Source organism: Macrobrachium rosenbergii, chromosome 12, assembly GCF_040412425.1.
Source record: "Macrobrachium rosenbergii isolate ZJJX-2024 chromosome 12, ASM4041242v1, whole genome shotgun sequence".
Classification (NCBI taxonomy): Eukaryota; Metazoa; Arthropoda; class Malacostraca; order Decapoda; family Palaemonidae; genus Macrobrachium; species Macrobrachium rosenbergii.
Window position 1 is genome coordinate 8,846,713 of NC_089752.1, and position 24,056 is coordinate 8,870,768.

The 24,056-nt window shown below is 36.0% G+C and overlaps 1 long non-coding RNA gene across 9 annotated transcripts in view; it reads right to left on the reverse strand.

The window, feature by feature from the left end:
• Positions 1-24,056, reverse strand: part of LOC136844376 (uncharacterized) — a 388,477-nt gene that overhangs the window by 129,692 nt on the left and 234,729 nt on the right. For all 9 annotated transcript variants that reach the window (XR_010854844.1, XR_010854849.1, XR_010854845.1 and 6 more), the window contains one exon: positions 11,106-11,193. This is a non-coding gene — a long non-coding RNA (uncharacterized lncRNA). The remainder of the gene's footprint in view (positions 1-11,105; positions 11,194-24,056) is intronic.

Here is a 24,056-nt window from a genome sequence, read left to right on the forward strand (position 1 = left end):
GGAAAATTTAGATAGAAGTCAAAACTTGTGTGTGAGGAAGAAATTATTAAAAATTATATAACATATTCCGTGAAAATTCGCTTTGCTAAACACCAGCTTGATTAGTTTTGGGAGACTTTGATTGGCATTTCCATGAACATATCAGATGTGTCATTCATCTTAAATAATTCATAATTCAATAAAAGTAAGTTCATTACTTTGTTAACGTGTCGCGTATTAATATATGCACTAATGAATGTAATTTTATTTTGATATATGGATTCACTTACACTCATTACACACACACACACACACACACACACACACACACATATATATATATATATATATATATATATATATATATATATATATATATATATATATATATATATATATATATAAAATCTCGTCCAGCCTTCTGTGGGCTTCAATCCGAAGAAGTATGGATGAACGCAACTATGAGCTGTGTATATATTTTACATATACATTTCGTCCTTCTAATCAAGAGTATTACTGTGGATACTGTATATATATATATATATATATATATATATATATATATATATACAGTATATATATATATATATATATATATATATATATATATATATATATATATATATATATATATATATATATATATATATATATATATATATATATATATGCTTATATGTCACTAAATAGCGCGTGACAATATATTCAGCCAGGCCACAGGAAAAATAAAAGGAGTACCAAGCGCTTTCGTGTTATTCCAACACATTTTCGAGGTACGATGCACTTTGCCTTGAAAATGTGTTGAAATAACACGAAAGCGATTGGTACTCCTTCTTTTATTTTTCTCGTGGCCTTATTTACACACACACACACACACACACACACACACACACACACACACACACACACACACACACACACACACACATATATATATATATATATATATATATATATATATATATATATATATATATATATATATATATATATATATATATATATATATATATAGTGAACTGCATAACTCATATCAAGCTACAGGAATTTATTATTTAATTCTACACAAGCATCTGCCTCCCTTTTTTTCCTTGTATCAGGTCAACAAATTTACTAAAGACCTCTGTCAATGAAACACACCTGTCTTGGCAAAAAAAAAAAAAAAAAAGAATTCTGTAATGTCCCCCCTTTGGTTTTGCAGCCATTAATCAGTACAGGATTAATTAGCGATTCATAAACACGAAATCATGAGAGAAAAACAACCATTGATGAATTGTCGATCCAAATGAGTTTGCTTCTATAATGAAATTTGTGTTTTCGGTGTTATGTACCCAGTTTTTTTTTTACCCAGCGCACTTTTAAAATTATGATGTCGTCCCGTCCTTCATTGTGATAATGAATCAACACCATATATCTGTTTTTATGTGTATATGATTTCCTTTTATCTCTTCTCGTGTTTCGGTTATTTTATTGATATGCAACTCTCATAATAATGAGACGAATGTTTCGAAAGTATGTGGCACCGCAGAGGTGGTGACAATGGTGATGGAGGAAATAGTTTTTTCACAAATTCAGAAGGATGAAAAGATGCAATTTTTTTTCTTAAGTTTGCGAATAACCCCCAAATTCTAGTTTAAGATTTAGCGCCACATTCCTTACTTGGTTTCGGATTCATCTGTCAACATCCATAAATTAAAGATTCAATAAAACATCAACAGTACTTTGAAAGACGAAGATTATCTCCCATTAATTACGTTTCGGGCTGAAATTATGTCAGAAATGTTGCTGTTTCTCTGAGTAATAATTGGTAATAATTAATTTGTTACCGATTAATTTTCCAGAGAATAAATATAGAGTCGAGAAGCAAACGGCGATTTATAACTTCCGACTGAAAAGTTTAATGAAATACGAGATACTGCTATTTATGAAGAAAGGGTCAGTGCTGATTTCCCTCACATCTAAAAATTAAATGACAAGAATAAATTTTCGGAAAGTGTATTTAGCTTATCATCATCATTCCCGATGCTCATACTGCCCTCAACTAGGTAAACTCATTAAAAATTTAGCTTTTCTTTATCTCAATTTTTAAATAAATGTGGTTCGGATTCCACAATATGCTGTAGGTCCCGTTGCTAGGTAACCAACCGGTTCTTACACTGTAAAAAGTTAAAGGTACAGAAAGGGTATAACGATGGAGCTAAGGTATATATACAAGGTAAAACACCCCAAGGCTCAAAAATACCCCTCTGCATCAGGAGGCAGGGTATTTTTTGTGAATAATATACCCTCTATTACACTTTGTCTCAAAATGGGCTTGGTAAGTTTATGTGATCATGTCATGAAATGAACTTTTACTCTGTATTAAATCACCACATAGTTACACTGATAGTGTAATGCACAAAAAAGTTACTAAAAACATATTGGTTTTGAGTTATGGATAGTTTGAAGCAAGAATTCCTACTAAAAAATGCAGTACTTGGCAATTTATATTGTTGCCACGAGTCCATGATTACACAACCACAGTTATAATATATACATCCATATATATACATATATACATATATATATATATATATATATATATATATATATATATATATATATATGTGTGTGTGTGTGTGTGTGTGTGTGTGTGTGTTACAGACATACGCATATGGCAGTGTAATATGTTCGTTGTCCGTAATTGCGCATGTTGCTGCGCGCCATGCGACTCAGGAGCCCGGAAATTTCAATGGTGTGCTATGCAGTGTAGATAAGGTGCTGTGTGATGTAACGCTGTTTTAATTGTGGCCTCTAAGCAGTAATTAATCGTTATCAGGAATATAATATCTACATCGTGAGAAATTACTCTCACAAAGATTTTTTCAATATTTTGTGTATTCACTTGCTTCCATATTATCCATCTCTTTCTATAGAGTTATTAGTAGCTTATGTCAGTGAAATCTTCCCACCTGCCCAGTTAAGGCGCTCTCACACTTTTAATGTTTTGACGACGACTTTTTAGTGTCGTCGTCACGAATTTTGAAAGCGATAACGGTCGAATTCAACCCACCTCTCCCTCTACCCTACTCTACCGTCGACTTTATCGTTTGTTTTACATCTGGGAGGGAGGAGGGCGCGCATTTCAAGGTCATCAGAGCAGTTTTTGGTAGAAGATTTGAGGGGACGGTGCTTATGGGACCGCAAGCATGATAGTTCTATGAAAAAAGGTCTCAAGATGAAGAATCACCAAGCGACTCGGGAAAAGTTTCCGGACCTTGCTGACCTTCATACAGGTAAGAAGTCTGCTACTACAGTACTGTATATCTGGAATATCAGATTGTCTTATAGCCTAGGTCTACTCTCGTTATGCTCTCATGTGTGCATTATCAAATTACATAAACACAAATCTGTGATATTTTAGTGCTTCTCTAGCTTCATTTAGGCTAGTGGCTATACTAGGCTACAGAACCTGACTCTGGTTGTGTAAATAAAGTTCTGACTATTCTATTTTTCAGCGGCAATGCTATGCCTAGACCTATATAGGCTGGTCTAGAAGTAAGCTATTCCTAGCCTAGTTTGAACTACGGCCGACTGTATACTTATTAGCCTAGAGAGCTTGGGTTATCCTAACCTAATTTTTCACACTTCACCTTAGATTTTAAACGTGTAGGCAAGTGTAGCCCATGCCCTGAAGAGGACATCATGCTAACCTAGCATGAAACATTTAATATACCTAAATAATTTCTGTAAGGATATTTAGTTCATTAGTTAATAATTTTCATATCAAGCTAAATATATGTTTTTCCCCTTTCCAGATCAAGTGTAGGCAAAATTTAATAATTTGAAGGGATACTTCATCCATGAATATAAAAAAATTCAGGCTGCTCCAAGTGGTTCATGTGGGTAAACTAAGCTCCAAGTGGAATTGTTTGATTTGATGTCTTTTTTACATGATACAGTGGCTTCACAACCTACATATTCCAGTGACATTAATGAACAAGTAAGAGTATATACATATGTGTATTACATTATTTACATAGCAATTTAATAATAGGTATAATTACTTGGCATTTAAGAATCAAATTTGCACAATAAACCTGCTGTAGGCCCAGGTAAGCAAAAAGTGTAGGGTTAGGTCAGTAAGGTCAATAGAAAAATCTAATATTTTTAGTTATGTAAAGGAATTATGCTTGCCCTTCCATAATCTTAAATTATCAGGAATTACTAATGCATCATTACCTAAAACTGATCCATTATGCAGCAGTTTATGTTATCAACTTATTCATAATAGAAGTAATATATATATTTTTTTTTATTTACAGGTAAATCCTATAGATAATCTCTCTAGTTATTGAGGTTACTCAAAACACTTTTGATGAATTTCAAATCGGAGAGTCAAGTACGGTTCTTCAACTCAACCTGTGTCCCAGCTTTGACCTTTCTAATGGAAGTTCTGATCGGTCTGTTGCACCAACAGCTTCCCCGCAACTTCATCTCTACAGAACCAAAAAGCAAGTAACAGTAGTAAGAACAGGAAGCTACAAAATTCATTTGAGGAAGAATGCTTGCAAACCCTCAAAGAGATTGGGCAACACCAGTACGCCTAACGACCTGGGTTTCAGTGTGTGGAAAAACAGTTGAGGTTTGGATAAGTCCCTACTAGTAAATGGACAAAAGGTTGCAGCAGCTAGGATTTCCCAAGTCGTCCTGGAAACTGAGTGGGAATATGGCACCTGATGATAAAGTAGGTTAACAGTAGTTATCAATTTGGTGCTAAATTCTGTCAGTATTTAATCTCTGGTGGTAATTTGAATTTCAAATACATGATCTCTGTAAGACCTCAGGCTTTCTAGTCTAATCAAGTTCCTGTAGCTGTAAACATTTTGTATACAATAAAGTTCAGTCTAATCAAGATTGATGTCATGCAGCTTTAAACATTTTCTATGTAATAAAGTTGATTAAAGCAATTTCAGGTTTGTTTCTCCAGGTATCACCCAGGGTACATATTTAAATTCCACATCGCTCTTCATAACTTTCTTATAAGTACTGAGGAGTAAATAATAGCAATTGAACAAATAATGAATTTTATTTTAAGATTACTGTATATACAAATGCAAATATTCGAAGGCATATGGGAGTAAATGTCCACTAGTGCATATAGGCTCGTTCATCTTGGAGTGGTACTGCCCTTCATTATTAAAGTAATAATCCATTAATGTGTTCCTTACATTTTGGGCATCACTGGTACTACGTCCGCCATGTCAGGACTACTATCAAACCACTGTTTGATAAACCTCTCTTATTTCAGGGTGCATACAAATTCTTAGATTGTGCACGGATAGAATTATGTAAAACCACTGTAGCAAACAAAATGTCCTTTACATTGTTTGGACAAGTTTGGATAGGTTTGATAACACCTTAAATACTACTGAATGATACCAAAGGCATTTTCTGATATGCGCCTTGCTCTTGACAACCTATAATTGAATATAGTTTTTACTTTGTTTAATTCCTTCCTGGGAAAGGTTTTTCATCAAATAGGGCTTAATTAGGAATGCCTCATCACCAACAATGACATATAGGCTTTGCTTATCAGTGAAAAGTAAGCAACATGATGATGGGATATTTAAAACTTCACTATCTATTGCTTCCTTTAGGCTACACCTATCCCAAACCCCACCGTCGCTGGCTCTTCCATTAGCAGCTATATTTACATACAGGAACTTGTAAGATGCATCAACTAATGCCATCATGATCATACTAAAATGACCTTTATAATCATGGGAAACCAGCACCAGAATGTGGGGGCTTTGCATTTAGCACCCTTTTCCCATCTAGTGCCCCTATGCAATTTGGAAAATTCATTGCTGGAAATAATGCAGAGCAATTTCATTCCATTCCTCAGGAGTTGATGGAAGTTTTAAATATTCTGTTTTCATTATGTTGTATATGGCTCTGCATGTCTCTGGTATGAGGATGAAACCAGATTATGGCTAATCCGAAATTGATACCCAAGGAAACTTGTGATTCTCCTGAAATGAGAGAAAAATTCCCTTAGTAATAGTATAAATATATATTCCTAATGTACATACTGTAAACCTTGCATTTTTGCCTTGACATATTGTACTACAGCTTATCTGGAATTATCAGTTAATTAATAACCATACTGTCATCAACTATAAAGTTTAAAATATAATAGTGCAACCACAAAATTTACTTTTTATTATAAATTGTGTAAACACGCAATTATTTTTAATTATGTTTACAATTAATAGACAGTATAGCTAGGGTTAGGTTAGGTGGTTGTTTTGAGATTGGTAATACTTTACTAACCTAGCCTAGGCTACTTTGATGCCCTGCCATTAGGTTGCAGTCTAGTCTGGGTAGCCTTATGTACAATTTTATCGAATACCTTAATCTTAATCTTGGCCTTGGCTAACTTATGCCAAGACCAAATTTGTCCTTTCCTCCCCTGAAAATCCAAAAATGTACACCCAGCCTAGACTAAACACTTTTTTCCTACAGGAATCTATCAAACATGAATAGCAACCCAAAAACGAACAGTGTACAGATACAAAATGATCAGCATCTTTCATGCATAACCAATTAATACACCAAGCCTAGGATATATTAGCCTAGTCTAGGCATAAACAATTCAAGTAACATAGCCTACCTGTTGCTAAATAACGAAGAGTGAGGGTCAATCGCTGTGCAGCAGACACAGCTTTCCTCATTTTAGTATCAGCTTTTTCAATGTGAGGTGTCACCAGGTTTAACAGAGGAGCGGAACGAACTGTTCTTTCGTCAATCTAATCCAGTTCTTCATGGCGGACGGCGTCGGCCCTGACGAAGAGGTGGGTGGCGGATGACAATTCTGGCGGTGTGAAGGTGGCCGACCTCTCGGTGTACGCGCGCTTGCAAGGGCGAACTTGCCGGCCCGCGTCGTGGAGTCTCTGCAGTGATGGGATGTGGCGATCTTCTGTCACAAGTTCGCCGGGACCAAGAGGCTCACCGTGAGTTTTCCGGCTGCGGATGGGGTGCTGTCGGCTCTGGGGGTGGTTCTCAAGCCGAGGAGGACCCACGGCAGCTGATGTTTCCAGTCCTCGGCGGTGCAGCGGGCCATGAGGGACACCTTCAGGGATCTGTGGAACCGCTTCGACCAGTTGGCAGCCGGGTTGTATGCCGTGGTGGTGTGGTGCGTGGTCCCCAGCAGCTGAGCCAGGGCGGACCACAATTCGGACAGGTTGTGATGTGGTCCGGGCGCTGAGTGACTAACAACTGGAAGGCAGGGCCTCGGCACGCGCGCTGGCAGTGGCTTCTTGCATAGGTGTGGCTTCGGGCCACCTTGTCCAAGCGGTCTACCACCCGTCTGGAGGTATCTGGACCCGCCTGACGGGGAAGGGCCCGATGACGTCGACATGAATGTGGCGGCGGCGCTCTGGCTGCGGGAACTCGCATACCCCGTGCTGCGTGTGGCGACCCACCTTGCTGGTTTGGCACTGCAGGCACTGTTTCGCCCAGGACGTGGCGTCCTTCTGCACCCCGTGCCAAACACTTTTGAGCAGCTTGGCCATGGTTCTGCCAGAGGATGTGAGAGGCCGTGAATTATGTCAAATACCTGGCGGCGGCGTGAGGGCTGGAACCAAGGGGCGGGCTGACCCGTCACTGATGTCGCAGAGGACACTTGGGCCTCGGGGGGGTCACGTCCGACCACTTAAGGGACGTGATGGCGATGCGGTAGGGCCGGGGTTTCTGGGTCAGCGGCCTGTTCTCTGGCGAGGTCTTGGTGAGTTTACTCCGAGCTGCACTGTGTTCAACTCGACTCTGGAGAGGCGTCTGCTAGGATTTTTTCCTGCTGGGGAGGTACATGATGGAGCAGGTGAATTCGGCTATGGCTGAGGTGGCGGTGCTGCCTGGAAGACCATCGTCCCCTTGCTTGGTGAAGGTGTGAACCAATGGCTGGTGTGGCGTCCCCTCAGGAGGAACTTGAAGTGCCGGACTGCGCAGTACATCGCGCAGAGTTCCCTGTCGAAGGTGCTGTGGCGGTCTCTGCAGGATTGAATTTCTTGCTGAAGAATGCGGCGGGCTGGGCGGGCGCCGTTGATGACCTGCTGTAGACAGCACCACATGCGATGTTACTGACATATACATATAGCAATATATATATATATATATATATATATATATATATATATATATATATATATATATATATATATATATATATATATATATATATATATATATATATATATATATATATATTACATATATGCATATAGTAATATATATATACTTTTGATTTTCAAGTGCAATAAAATAATAAATTGATAAACCAAACTTTTTAAAATCATTGACCTTATGATTTTATGTATGCTATAACTACACATAATGGTGCAATGGATTAATATATTAATCATATAATTAATATACACGGTATATACATCGTATAGAATACCCTGCAAAGGGTATTCTTTACCTGCAATACACCCTAAGTAAAGGGTATCTCAAGTATATGTTATACCCTTGATAAAGGGTATATTGTAAAGGGTATATTATAGTTCTTATATACCCCGATAGGGTATGCTATTTTAACCACTAGAAATACCCTTTTTCTACCCCTTTTATACCCTTAATTTTTTAGAGTGTAGCCACGTAAAATAAGTCTAATCCTTCAGGCCAGCCCTAGGAGAGCTGTTAATCAGCTCAGTGGTCTGGTTAAACTAAGATATACTGAACTTTTTTCTAAGTTCTGATGCTACTTAATTACTATCTTAATCATTTTAATCGGCTGGGTTGTGGCAACAGCAGTTCTAATCACTGACCAAGCTTTTACCTGACCTTAACCCTTTTCTCATCTCACGCATACGGGTAGATGAGCCTTTTCTATAAATCCATTTAGGCAAAGGTTTTAGTCAACTGAGGAGAATTCCTCATCTCTCTTTGATGTTACATAATATCTGCCAGACCACCCCCACCCTCCATCTGCCAAGCGGATTTCATTATTAAATGGCATTCTGAAATCCTTTAGTTACCTTGACGCCGTAAATAAAAGTGTTCCTTTGCTTCCGGTATCCACGATTCCCACACCTTTTTATGAACTATTTACTAATGGAGAAAAAGACAGTATCTCAGCGGAGTAGAGCTGACATCTGTGGGTCAGAATGAACCGCATTGTTTATTATACACTGACCGCCATTAATAACACCTTGACAAATAACTGTAACCTTCGCGATATTAATCTTACTTGTATTTGACAGCATCCAACCGCCCCATAGTGTCAACCTCTAGTAATATTTTTTTTCTTTTTCTCAGTAATCTTACTAAGTAAGATTACTAAATCTTAGTAAGATTTTTTGAGAAATCTTACTTTCATCATAACATCCAACAAGTTACCAAGATGTATTCAGAATTTATCTTATTTACGTTTTAGTATCTTTGTCTGATAATGACTGTTCGTGGCTTTAATATCATTGATATCCCTACAATCATTAACGTTAATAAAAATAGACTGAAATAATAATAATAATAATAATAATAATAATAATAATAATAATAATAATAATAATATCACAGAAGGCATATTACCTGAATGACCTATAATCCCGGATAACAGCCACTCCCAAATTCCAACAGCCATTAGGCCCAGAAGTTCTCAACGCCTCCGGGACCGACTTCGTCACCAACCCGTGACCAACCAAAATGCAGCTGAGTAACCGACCCGACAACTGTACACCCACAGCCCCACCCCACTTGCTATGTAAACCCTTGTAACCTGCATGCCATTTCATTCACTCTTTGAAAATAAACGCCAGAGCGAGTTTGAAACGTCGGAGGAAATCAACCAGAGAAAACAGAAATCTTAATAATAATAATAATAATAATAATAATAATAATAATAATAATAATAATAATACGAAGAAGAAGAAGAAGAAGAAGAAATAGAAGAAGAAGAAAAGAAGAAGAAGAAGAAGAAGAAGAAGACATCATGGAAGCTATAGCGAAAAAATATAAACAACTAATGAAAACTAATGTTGGAGAAAAATCAGGACATCATAATTCTTCATTAAATAAGATTTGAAACTTGGAGGCACGAATAGCCACCTGCCACTGGAATAATGACGCGGAGTTTTGTCAACTTGAGACTGCAAATGATTGCAGACCATCAGCAAAGTTTCACAGAAATGGGGAAATATTCATCTGACCTCGTTTGGACCCCGAAATTCGAAAGGAACCGGTAACTGTGTTTTGTCACAAATGGAAGCAGAAAGGCAGTCATTATTTTTTAAGCTGTGGACGTTTCAACTTTAGCTAAACCGTCTGCGTGCGAAAAGGGTGTATGTACGTGTGTCGAGCGATAAAAAGTCCTTCTGTGAAAATGCTAATTTGCAAATTCCTGCGAAATCGTACGTCTCTAAATTCTGAAAGAGTTTGAAAATATCTCAGTATCTTATATCATCATTTTAAGCTTTCGCTTCATTTATTGATGGCGTACAGAATTTCACAAAATCATAACGAATTTTAATCATAATAAATATATACTCAAAAGGAGTAGTCATAGAAGATTCTTTACTGCATGAAACCAATGTCAGGGTTCGAGTTTTAAGATGTTATCCTCTTAACGGCTAACGTTTTTCGGTCTGAAGACACCTTTCTCATATATATAGACAACGAAACACTTTAACGTTTGTTAATATTCGCGATAAAACATAATGGTAATAATGATAAAACTAACAATTCAATCCATTATGAGGGATACTCCATATAACATTTGCTTCCCATCGTTCCTGTTAAACACAAAAGATGGAATTACCGGATAGAAATAGATAACTGACTAAATGATTGATTATGAGCGTAAAAACGACGAAGGTCGAAATATTTAGTTTTGAAACCCACTGACGTCAATTTATATCCAGTGATTTATTTAGCCGGTTGAGGGTTATGTTATTTCATTACAGATGTGGTTTGAAGAGATGAAAAACCGAACTGTTAAGAAATCTACACTAAATCTCTTCTAGTGAAGTATGATCTAGCGTCAGCAACAGGTGGTCACATTTGTTTACCTGATCTAAAGATTTATTTCCCAAATTAGTATTATCGACGGAAAAATATAACGCTACTTTACAAGCAAAAACGTACTTTACCTTATTTTTGCCGCCGAGATATTTCATATTTTTTCCAGCACCTGCACATTATGAAGGTGGCGAAGACACATTTACGATATATCCTGCCCTGCAATAAACCAGAAAACATTGAATATACATAAACAACAACGAAGGAGCTAAATACCTTCATCAATGCTAATTTTTGTTTGCAAAGCTATCAGTGTTCTTTTTTGGCAGTCACTTATAAGGGATGAATCGGATATCTGTCTATCTATCTATATGTGTGTATACATATATATATATATATATATATATATATATATATATATATATATACATATATATGTACATATAATATATATAAATATATAAATAAAAAAATATATATATGCATATATTTTATATATATATATATATATATATATATATATATATATATATATATATATATATATATATATATATATATATATATATATATATATAAATAATAGCTACATGCTTTTCCCAGCACCCTGTTCATATGAAGCTGATGCACTTGAAATCATGAATATTAAAGCTGTTCAGTTGACATTAAATTTTCATCGTTATTTGCATTCGTTGTTAGAGTACAACGAGAACCTATGTTTTTTTTTACGATATTCATATTTCCATTTTAACACCAGTAAAAGATTTTTGGAATACCAATTACTGCGGAACAATTATCCGAATGTCCATGAATAAAAAATATTCTCAACAAGTCAATGGCTCTCTCTCTTTCTCCAGAAACACGAAATTACGAGTTATTAGCGTGTATTTCCCATCCTTTCTTCCGTCTTCATTTTTAGTAGGCTCATTCCGTTTGTTAATTGTCGTAAAGGTATAAAAAATACAAAAAAAGGTGGAACTTTCTTCATTCTACATAGACAATTTAATTTTATTTGTATATTTTGGAAACAACGTTCCTGACGTTGAGGCCTGTGAATCATTTACGTTCAGTTAACTCACCGACTTTTTGACGTCTCCTGACAATTTCTTTTCGCCCATGAAATAACCTGTTCGAACCCAATTTATGTTGTGGATTATTTGACACACTTATGTCCAGCTAGACCCTCCTAAAGCCTGACTGTCAATGGATTCTTTTATACCATTACACCACATTTTAACCATATTTGAATTCAGCCTTTTATTTCACTGACAAATTAATTCACCCGTCCATCCGTTCAGTCCATGACACAGCTGACATTGCAGGAGAAACTTACACTGCGCAAGGTATTATAATGAAAGCGCTTCCAAAGACTGTATTAAATGGCATGAGACATATTAGATATTTTTCTACGCTAGAGCACTTTCAGTTTCTCCTTTCCTTCTCCTGAGTGACTTTTCGATATTAGGTATCTAGACGTCCCTTTTTATTACTCTGTCCAATGGCATGTTGTGGGAATGGGTACTTGTAACACATAAATTATATTATAAAGCAATAAAATTACCAAATTTTTACATGCTTTTGTTTAACTTGGCTTCTCTGCCTGTCTGTTTCTTTGTCTGTCTGCCTGTTTAGGTCAAAACTTGCAACCGATATTTGACCCACTTCTACCGAACTGATTTCGCCCAGATTTGGTGCACATGTTCAAAGTCGGCGATAATGCAATATTGAAAAAAACAATTAAAACCGTGGTTTAAACATTCTTTTTTAATTAGTTTTATCTTTACATTTGTTCTTTTTATTTTCTTTTGCCTCTTGTTACCTAACTCAGCTGCCTGTTCGCTGGAGCAGAGAATACTAAATGGTCTGTTCACCCTGCCAAGTCCTTGCCTTCTCGGCATGTTATTGGTGCAAAGATTTGAACATAACCGAGGAGGCAAATGTCTAAACTTTTTGATGAGGTTCTCAGAATGATTAATTCTTAAATGATAAGATGATCATTCTAACGGGTAAATATTGCCTTTGGAAAACCACGTTGGAAACGGAAAAGGAAGAATATTAAAGCGCAAAAAACATAAAAAAAATACATCGTTGCCAGGGCAAAAAGAACGTTGCAAAGAACGAAGAGAACACCAAAGGACCCTGCATCTAAGTAGTTATGCCTTCGTATGTTCTGAATCCTCGTTTAATTATTGCATACTATTCAGTGTGGAAGAGAATTCTCCCATTAATTTTTTTTTATAAATTGGACATTGTAGGCTGGATGACACTTGATCCACACATTTGATTTACCATAATGTGGACAAATTCATAACAAATAAGAAAAAACGCCATTAACTAATGATATACCTCAATTAAAAAGAAAAATAGCAAATGAAATAATAAAAAGAGAACTAACATATGGACAGGATGATAAATGGACAATATTCATTCAGAAGAAAAAATATGTAGATTAATGACCACGGCCTGACAATTAACGATGGTAATCCGGCCGGTTATGTTTAAGAGCTACCCAATGTAAAATCTCGAAATATTAAATTCCTAATTACGATATTACCAACTGATACACATTAGTAACACTAATGTGAGAGCTTATTTACATAACCTAATTACTGCGTAAATAAATGCGCAAACAATGAAATTAAATAAAGAAATAAACAAACATATGTAAATCTGATTTGCTTGCAGTGCTTGAAATCCCAGAATAGAATGCAAATGCAAAGGGTTGCCATTCTGAAAACCTCATTAAGGAAGTAATTCCAGAACGCTCAAGCGAGCGCTTCTGCTTATAATGAAAAAAATATACCTTATTCTCGGCGCATTATGAAAGCTTTGTGCTCATAATCTGGGGAACGACGTCACTTATGCAAAACAGGTAAAATTGAAAACTGCGTTTCGTGAAGAAAGGCCACCCGGAGGAGCCGCTTTTTGATCCCAGACCTTCCGTCTGTCAGACGTTCGGTGGAATAACATTAAAAGACACAGGACGGAAAGAGATTAAGACGGTAAACAATGTCCCAGATGCTTCATAACTTCCATAACTAGTGAGGGCTTGTGAATTTTTGCATGAGTGGAGTCGACGGTCTAGCAGAGAGGAGAGAGAGAGAGAGAGAGAGAGAGAGAGAGAGAGAGAGACTGAAAAAGAAGAATCACTTGCGTAATTGTTTATTAAGCCAATAATCCCGAATATGAGAAAGCCGAAGAATAGATAATGGTCATAATCCCCATTACTTATGTTGGAAGAGGAGTTCCATGCTATAATTAAGCTTTTTTTTCTGGGGATTAAAGGAGATTTTTCGCCTTCGTGTTTTTATGTAGTCACACAATAAAAAAACAAGTAAAAAATGTTCCGAAGTTTCTTCGGCGCAACCGAGTTTTCTGTACAGCGTAAAATCAACGCCACCGAAAAAAATCTATCTTTTGGTGGTCTCCGTATAATGCTGTATGAGCCGCGGCCCACGAAACTTTAACCAAGGCCCGGTGGTGGCCTGTCCTATATCGTTGCCAGAAGCACGATTATGGCTACCTTTAACCTTTAAATCAAATAAAAACTACTGAGGCTAGAGGGCTGCAATTTCGTATGTTTGATGATTGGAGGGCGGATGATCAACATACCAATTTGCAGCCCTCTAGCCTCAGTAGTTTTCAAGATCTGAGGGCTGACAGAAAAAGTGGGAACGGACAGACAAAGCCGGCACAATAGTTTTCTTTTCAGAAAATAATAAAAGCCCTGAAAATACAAGTGAGAAGAAAATTGAGTTCTGTTTATGAAATAAAGAAAGTAGCCCTCCTGAACTTTGCGATAAAGGGGAGATTGCTGACAGAGCGATGTTGGAAAATGAAGAATAAAAATGATGTTATATACAAAACAAAATGATTCATATTCCCAAAGAAAATTAAGGGCTTTTAATTGTCTAAATCATTTCGCGAAAGATAGTCAACGCTGCACTGAATTCCCATTCAACAATGAAATAACTTCAGCTTACTTGTGGGGATTTCCACAATATCATTTCCACACTAGTGATAAAGAACGCCTTTCATGAAGTTTTTACTGACACGGAAATTGAGAGATGTTTTTTGTATTTAATTTCTCTTCTCTTCTTGAACAGGGAAATGACGATGAATTCTGTCTAGAAAGGTCGCATGTACGTTGGTCAGTACTATTTGTTCCTATTTCCTATGGGATGCATTAATTTTACAAGATACTGGTTTTAAGGTATTCAGAACTTTTCTATAATGCGCACAAACACTCACACATAAACACACACATATACTTTATGTATATATGTGCGTCTGTATATATATATATATATATATATATATATATATATATATATATATATATATATATATATATATATATCGTATATGTTTATAGACACACACACACACACACACACACACACACACATATATATATATATATATATATATATATATATATATATATATATATAGGTTATCATATATATATAATAATATATATATGTACATATGTATACTGTCTACTCATATATATAAATTTTCTGCCTCTTGAAAAGAAATGATCACTGGGAATTTCTGAAAACAAATCACATTAGAAATAGTTCAGATTTCATCAGTATCATAGCATAAATATCAAACCTGATTGTTTTAAGACGAAAAATCACTAAGTTAGTCTCCCTCTCTGTCTCTCATTTTCTGTCATCCAGCATAGGCATAAATGATATAAAATACAGTACTACTATAAAATCAAGGATACAACTGACACTAAATTTACCAGCACATTCAATAACGTCAGAAATTTTTGCTCTTAAATTTCCCAATAATTTTTATATCTTTTTAGACAGCCACCCACACTATACTTTTTTTTTTACCATAGCTCCAGACGAAAAGCAACGCAACGGTTATTGCCTAACTGTACTTCAAGTGCTGAATTGCCTATGACCTCCTGTGCACTAAAACTTCCAAAACATCAAACACTTCAAACACCTATGCAGAAGGCTCATAAACAGCGCGTCGAACACCCCTATATACACTGCCACATTCACCCCTACCCGAAAGCATTCTCGGGTTTCCTGGATGTCAAGGCTCTTTCACTACATCATTTCCAACATCTATCCAACCTTCTCTAGATCTCACCCTCCTGCTCCCAATTGCGCTTAAAAGCTCGTTTTTTTTTTTCAGTAAACAACCCTCTTTCATGGCACTTGGAATATCAAAAATGGCTGCTTCATTTTAGTGAATGCCGCCACGGCTCGTTTGGACAGTGATGCCAGTTGTTACAGAAGTCGTGTTTGAGCCCAGTTCATTTTCCTGTCGATAAACAGGGGGTTGAACCAATAGATGAAGATGACATAATACAATAGTATTTATAATCCTGTTGATAAGAGTTCAAATATATTCCAGACATTTTTCTCAAATCTACTGTATGACAACCGAGCTCACAGTTGTTAGCAACAAGGAAATATATGCTACTGTTTACTGAATGAGATATAAGAATTTTATGTGAATACATTTTTAGAGTATTGCTCGAGGTCTCCAATAACATAAGATTTTCCAGTAAGTAGAATTGCCCCTTTTCATCGTATTTTTAACAAACGAAGATACAGGTTTAAATTTGCCCTACTGATGACGTCACTCATCCAGAGCCATTCAATATTTAAGTTATTTTTAACTGATACCAAAGTTTTATAATGGGCATGTCAATTATTTCATAAAAGAAAATGGGAAATTAAGGCTACAGTCATTGCATTATTACAAATACAGATATAAAGCTTCAAATGTTTAATTTTGACGTATGATAACTTCGGTGATAATTGTTTCCTCATTACTGCCGGTGGGCTTGCACCGGAAATTTCAACTTTATATTTTTGTAATTTTATAACGTTACAATTAATGAAGCCCAAATGTTAGAGCAATTTCTTTCTTACCTTTTAGAATAGCGTCAAAACTACACGAAAACTAGTTAGCGATAAACACCGAATCGGTTCAAAAGATATTTACTGGTGCCATACCCTGAAATATCATAAATACATAATATATTTAGCAAGAATATGCCAAAATAAAAATACTTAAGGCAGACTGATGATTTTGTACTTGCGAACGACGGCAAAGGCATTCCCTGGACTTCAACACTGAAAATTGATAAAATCTGTTGGTCTCTATCGGTTCAGTAAAATCACATCTTTTAGTGACAACACGCACACGAGGCGCAATCACACTCACACATACACACACACATATGTATGTATATATATATATATACATTTATATATATATACATATATTTATTATATATATACTATATATATATAATATATATATATATATATATATATATATATATATATATATATATATATATGTGTGTGTGTGTGTGTGTGTGTGTGTATGTTTGTGTATAATACACATATATATTACTTTAGAATGTCCTTCCGTGTTTTGTTTTTATATTCGTCAAAATTCAAGGATCAAAGTCTGTTTTTCTAATGTGTCCGTGATTGACGTCCATCGATAATTTCTGCACAACATTTTACTTTCTGTAATTATCATCTAACTCTCCCGGGAGATTGTTTTGCTTTTAATCACTTAACTCTTCCTCACAGTCTTAATAAAGACATTAATGTTCACCGTTGTCTTCGTGAGATTTAAAGACTGCACTTGAAAGTAAAAAAATATCGTGGAGACTCGTCGGTAGAACTCAAAGCTCCTGACTACTTCGTGTGAATATTATGGCGACGATTTGGCAGGAACACAAAGTTTAATTCAGATCTAAGTGATCCCGGTATTTCTTCCATACGTTGTAGTTATTGGACAATACAAAAAACTAAGAGAATAACAGAATATGCTGGATGACAAGAAAAGCTGAATAATAATAAAAAATTTCGCTGAGATAAATTTTCGGGAAAGAATATCTCATATTCACCTGACTGAGAAAATTAACATCGTGTAAAACAGTGAACCTCTCCAACGCGGTATAGGTCTGATATTAAACTGTGGCATTTTACATCATGTATACGGAGAGACGGAATGAAATGCACTAGTACTGCACGCATCAATGCCACGGTACAAGATTGCATTAAAAAATTATGAGAGCATTTGTCGTATCTTGTTTTACATCAAAGCAAAGATGAATAGGTAATACACAGTGGTGAACAAGATTCTGTGCATGCAGACCTATGCAGACTACTGAATATGATATGGTATTGCGTATCATGATCTTTTTATCCTTACCAGGGAAGAGTAACCCTGATTGTCAGCAACCGTTCCTGTACTTTTAAAAGAGTTAGGTGAACTGATTTTGTAAACACTTATAATCTCTGCCCCTGTTTGAAAGAATTACGGTCTGATTGTGTTATTGTGAGCTCTGTTGAAATGCCACTCAATTATTATATTTTTCATATTTTTTGGTTTGTTGTCCCGTTTAGAAATAATGTTTTTTTTCCAGTAACTAAACAGACTAATAAAATGCATCATGCATTCCGGAACAATTTCATGCACTGATTTGTAATACTTTTGCACTTCTGCGATCAAAGGATCTAAATGACGTTCCAAAGTACTAACGTTAATAATAAACACACACAAACAAGCAAACAAACACTCAGAAATAAATTTCCGTTTATTTCAAAGGTCCATCGTTTGATTAGAATCTAAGTAACAAAAGATTTTTTATTCAAATTTATGAGTAAGAGAACCACATGAAAATGTTATCAGTTATTGTCAGCAGCAAGTATTTTAGACTCTTGTTACATCAGTTTATCAGTTTTTATAATAAGCTCCAATAAAAAAGACGTTAATTTAAATGTGCAAATGCAATTTTGCTTTAATTTGTTATCTCCTTGCAGGTTTGTAATCAAGACTGATATCAGGCTGACGTCCTCAGGGGAGAGAGAGAGAGAGAGAGAACACTTTGTATCTTTGTACATTTGGTCCTCCGCACCCTTGGAAGATCGCTTGCTATTTTAGAAGCAATTTTACATCTGAATCTGAACTGATATTTATTAGAACCTCTCCCCCGCTGCAATATTTTTTTTTATGTTTATTTACACTTGGAAAAAAATCGGGTTGTTTTGAAAAATTTTTGCATGAAAAATTTTGTACCTCGGAACGATAACGGAGCAGACTTGCTTCACAATACTTCCGATAAATCTAGCGGTCATTCTCATATTCCAGCTCTCTTTCTCTTTCTGTGTTTTCATATAGCTTTTTGATGTGTGAGGCATTATATTCAACTGGTGTTATCCTGTGCTTTCTGGAAATGAAACATAATAGCTACCTGAATTATTTATAATCTTTTTCTTCCGAGTCATGCTTATCTCTAATCTTGCATTTTTGTGACATTTCACGCACGTGTTGGCTTATTGTAAGTGGCTTAGTTTTGTTGCTTTGTTTCAATCTGTTTCCATTAATACTAATAATGACATTCAGATCCCGTCAGAACGTTTCAACACCATGTATACTTTAATAATAACATTCAGAGTCCTTCTTCGATTCGATCCTAAAATACAGTATGGTTACGTTCACAGCGGTTCGTGTAAAAAAAAAATAAATAATAAAAAAACAATTATAGTCTCGAGTCTGATCGTCTGACACCTGGTGAGGAGCGTCTACATTTCAGCCGTAAATCTACACATAAAGGTACGGGTGTCATTAGTTAAGTTCTGCGATTCGCTACTCATTGAGAGGCCTTGGAGGAAATGATCGATAGGATTATTGAATTATTCCCAAATTCCCTTCTTTGTTTTTACGTATTCATACGTTACCTCTGTTATTCAGTCGGGTTAAATAATACTGTATGCACCAGTCTGTGATGTACTCAATACATTATTCAGTTTAATTAATGAAAGGTTGTTTTATTTCAATAGGAATTGTTCTTTTCCATTATATGGCCTTGTTACTTTTTTCAGACAATAAGGACTGTTTTGTAAACAAATCAATTGTTTCGAAATGAGTTTTATTCTAACTTGTTTTTGTTTTATTGAGCCGGGACGCGCGTGTACATAGTTTTATCTAAAAAGATAAAAAAAAAAACTTTACGATGCTCCAAATAGGATGTAAATAAATTTGAAGAGCTTTTGTACCCGCCGTCTTTGTCCCAATACTTTTATGAACAAATACCACGCGGTGCCGGCGCTAGCTAAAGGACAAAACTGAAATATGTAAGTTGTATTTAAGTGCAGAGGAAAAGAGAGAGAGAAGTCAAAAGGATTCCATTAGTATGTAGCTCTACAAAAGAGATATTTTACAAAATGAAGGATAGCAAGAACACGAGGAAAACCGCCATCAACGGTGAAAGAATACTCAGATATGTCTATGTCAAAAAACCATATAAGATAAATAAAAATGAGAAAGATCATACTATTCAAGTGGAAAAGTCCATAAAGAAACGCTATGAAGACTTTAATTACTGAAGATCTTAATTTTTCCATAAAGATCCCCAGAAATCGTAAAGGTTAATTGCAACAGAATTCCAACGTGAAAGCGCCCTAAAGGGAGAAGCACGATGGACGAGACTGCCTCCGTGTATCAGCAAGGAGGAAGACTTGGAAATCCCGAATAGATGCATCGAACCTTCTGTCAGTTTCTCAATCTCAAACAAACCTGAACTCACGCGTCTTAGGCCGGGTATTCACGATCAGGTTTACCTGTCAGTCCACCTGTCAGTTCATTGGTCGTGGGTGAACTGACTGGTAAACCTAATTGTGAATACCCGGCCTTACTCAGCTACGACAATCATGCCTTTAGATAAAACCATAACAAGTTACTCAGTTCTTTGGATGCAGGACTAGAAAAGTTTCTTGCAGAAAAATTATTCGTAAGCTGGCTCTGTTCTTAGGAACAGTATTTACTCTTGTCGATGTTTAAAAGGAAATAGAATTATATTTGAATGAAACAGAAACTAGCAGGCGGTCGCTATCATTCGCATTTGCTAGCCTTCGGAATTCCCAGAAGCCTTTGGAATTCCCCTGCAGATATCTTCAAAGCCTTTCATCTCCAGGTAGGATCAAATCCGATTTCTTCTCCATAAAACGTTGTTCTTTAGTATTGTGCAAGAATACAAAGGCTTCAAGACGATCTCCAGGCTCGGAAGCCTTTGGATTCGTAAGCCCCAGAGGCCTTCGGAATTCCCAGAAGCCTTACGAATTCCCAGAAGCCTTCGGAATTCCCAGATGCCTTCGGAATTCCCAGAAGGACTCCTGGAGAAACGTCCATTGGATTAAAATGTCTTCTTGAAGACATGTTCACGACTCCAGGATCCGTTGAAGCCATCTTCACCTCTTGAAGCATACCTGGAGAAAGGCCCATTGGATTATAACGTTTTCTTAAAGTCTTAAAGACTCTAGGATCCTGTGAAGCCGTCTTCAGCTCCTGAAGGGTTCCTGGAGAAACGCCCATTGGCTTATAATGTCTTCTTGAAGACGTCTTCAGGACTCCAGGATCCTGTGAAGCTGTCTTCAGCTCCTGAAGAATTCCTGGATAAATACCCATTGGATTATCAAGAATCCAGCCGTCCTTGGCTCCTCCTGCTTCAGCCTCGTGAATCTCGAAGTGTGCATTCAAACAAAAAAACGAACAAACGTTTCCAGCCCCAGAAACCTCCAGAATTCCCAGAAGCCTTCAGAATTCACAGAAGCCTTCGGAATTCATCTCCAAGAACGTGGGCTTCCCCTAAAGAAATCTTCGAAGCCTTTCGTCTCTAGGAAGGACCAAATCCGATTTCTCCTCCATAGAACTCTGTTCTTTAGTATTGGACAAGCAAACAGAGGCAGAAAGGCAGCCAAGGAAAGTAATATAATAGAAGACTAGCAGATGCTTGCTATGGCTTGCATTTGCTAGTTTCTTATTAATAGTTCTGTTGTAATAAATACTGATGCTGTATGACAGGAGTAGTAATTACTGTGATCCTCATAATGCAGGTGGTTCATACTTACCACATGAGATGAATTAAACACTTCATAAATTCTAAAGGTCAAGCAAGTTATATTTTGAGTTGAAAAATCTGTATATTACTTTTATAGAAAAAAAAATTATGTTCTTACAAATCGAATGCCTGCTGTTGTTCCAAAGTTGTCTCGAATTTCTAGAATTACCTGCTGATTCCATTTCGAAACGAAAATATCAACACTCAGCCAAAAACCTGCGACCTTTATCATATACCGTTGGGTCACTTAATGTTGAAAATTTTGGCCCAGTTAGGATTGCATGTGTCTGAAGAAATCCAGAATCTGACTTTGGAATCATTCCGCCCAGAACTCTTCCACCTCCTGGAGAAATGCACTGAACTTTGAGGAATAAGGTCTGTTAGGTGAAACATTCTTGTTCTTTCTCTTTTTTGACAATTTTATTTTAGACTTACCTTTTGTATTGAAGTTTTACTTTATCATGATTTATCTGAACAAACATACTAACTTGTTTTGCTGTATTTTAATATTCTACTTTGTAATTGTAGCCTTGATGATGAGACAAGGATATCGAAGCGTAGGCCGTGATGAATGAAGGAAAACCCATGTGCCAAGCTCTCTGTTTTGGTGCTTTCTTGTGCAGTATATATATACTGTATATATATGTATATATATATATAATATATATATATGTACACCTTTATATATATGTATATATATATATATATATATATATATATATATATATATATATATATAAAAGTGTACATATATATATATATATATATATATATATATATATATATATATATATATTATATATATACAGTATATACACACACACACACACACATATATATATATATATATATATATATATATATATATATATATATATATATATATATATATATATATCATACATACATACGTGGACCCAATACTTTACGTCAGCGTGCAGAAATTCACTGCACACATTTCCAGAGTAATCGACAGAGACCTTTTGGAATATAATTTTGGTTGTCAGGTTCTAAACATGCAATGTGAATGACAGTTCGGGAACTTTTCCTTTCATTAAAGTTGAAAGAAAGGGAAAAGGAACTGACTCTGGCACGTGAGAGGACTCAGCAGTCACAAATAAAGATAAAAATACTCCGATCAACGACGCAAACCATAATTGAAGGGATAGCTTACAACCTACCGAGGCAAAAACAATTAGAGAGATTGGTAAACGTGACTGAAATATCAAGCTAAATTTTGCTAAGCAAAGAACTGAAAATTCTTAAAAGATCATCAAGATAAATGTTAAGAAAGACCCGTGCGTCACAGCTCTTTCCATTAAGTTAAGTGATTCTGTTCTGATAAGGCATTTTGTCATGGACCAGTATAGATTTTTTGTAGTCATTAACAACAGCCAAACACTAATTCGATAAATTAGCTAATGTTGCGAGTTCACGTGAAATATACAATTACTTTCAGGAGAGCTGTTCTGAATTCGCTGAAAGGCAAGAGAAGCTTTTAAGCGTCTCGCCTCAAAAGGTGACGTAGATTCAGTGCTAATTAAATGGAAGTAATTAGTGTAATTAGAGATGAGGATTCTGGTGTCTTATGTCGATAATTTCCTTTCAACGACGAAAAAGAAAGCTTTAGCCCATGAGTTTTTGCACCACCAGTTAGCCTTGCATGGCTTGATCAGCGAATGAACAGGCAAATACAGACACATGCATGAGCACATGATATCTTTTTTGTTCATGTGGCGAGAGCCCGCTGAAAACAGGACTAGAAAATAAGAACACTGAGCTCTACACCCAAATATATCGGGGACACGGGGGGTTGGGGGTTAATTTTATTACTGGCGCTGAATAAGAAGAAACCGTTAATGGACCCAGCAATTTTGTGAGTATTTATACCCCAATGGTTCAATCGAGTAAAGTGTCGTGGTTGAAGAAGAGGCGCTCAACAACCTAGTCCAGAGTCCTACGGCAAAGAAAATGAGGTTCAAAAGAAGTGAAGGTAAGGTTTTTGATTAGGTTAAATTTTTCCCTCTCCAGAAAGAAACGTCCTTATTGTGAAAACAATAGCGAGATAGAGATGGTAAAGACGATTGTTAGGTTCGACAATTAGAAGCAGAAAGGAAATCAAGTCGTAAGAATGCTAACTTTTTTTTTTTAGAAGCAGAATCAACATTTGAAGGAAATGTTG